The sequence below is a fragment of the Buceros rhinoceros genome, unplaced genomic scaffold (assembly GCF_000710305.1).
Source record: "Buceros rhinoceros silvestris isolate BGI_N320 unplaced genomic scaffold, ASM71030v1 scaffold13885, whole genome shotgun sequence".
Classification (NCBI taxonomy): domain Eukaryota; kingdom Metazoa; phylum Chordata; class Aves; order Bucerotiformes; family Bucerotidae; genus Buceros; species Buceros rhinoceros.
The window spans coordinates 5,341-6,225 of record NW_010412459.1 but is presented as its reverse complement, the minus strand read 5'-3'; positions in this window follow the sequence as shown (position 1 = coordinate 6,225).

Here is an 885-nt window from a genome sequence, read left to right as displayed (position 1 = left end):
ATGAGGGGACAGAAAAATCAAACAGCCAGCAACTCCCATATCTACAAGTATAAAACACCAAGCCCTGTCTCCAGCGACTGGAAGCAAGAAAACTGTAGCTAAGGAGCATCCCAGTTGCACCCCTGCTCTGAAAGCTCTCCAGGCTGTTTAGAGCAAAGGGAAGTAAGAGGGGGAAGGGCTGCCCAGCACTGCTCATGCAAGCCAGGCTTTAGCAACCCTCCTCAAACACATACAAATATCTACCTGAAAGGATGTCTTTTGTATTTACATATATTTACGCTTTTCTATATATAAAAACACATATATTCCTTTTATAGACATATATATTTATATACAAATATTTATATTTAAACTAAAATACATTTAAAAAGAGTGAAGGCAAAAAGCTGTAATAAAAAGAGGCCTTTAATTAAATACGATTGCCACTCTGTGATCAGGCCTTCATGCTTGTCAGCTTACTCTCAAAATAAACATCTCAACCCGGGGCCTCCGCGGTGTCACTTACTCCGGCAAGGCACACTGGGTAATCCCTCGCTATCTTGACAGCTACATAATGTTCAAAAAATATTAATGCAGGAATTAATAGAAAAAGGGATGATGGTTTACAAAAGCCAAACAAGGAGAAGGTGTCAAGTTAGTACCAGTGTTAATTGTTAGGGAAAATAATTGCGGAGGGGTGCGGGTGTCGGCAGCGCTCGCCTGTCTGGCTGTCAGCGGGGGAACATCTCAACTAGGCAGGCAGGGGGAAAGGGGTCGGCAGCTCCTGGATCATACAAATGACGGGCTGACACCTCCGCGCCAGCAAACAGATGGACCTTCACCTCTGTGGCCAGAGCTGGGGCGCGCCGGGGCTCAGCGGCTTTCACTGGGGTGGACCTGGATGGC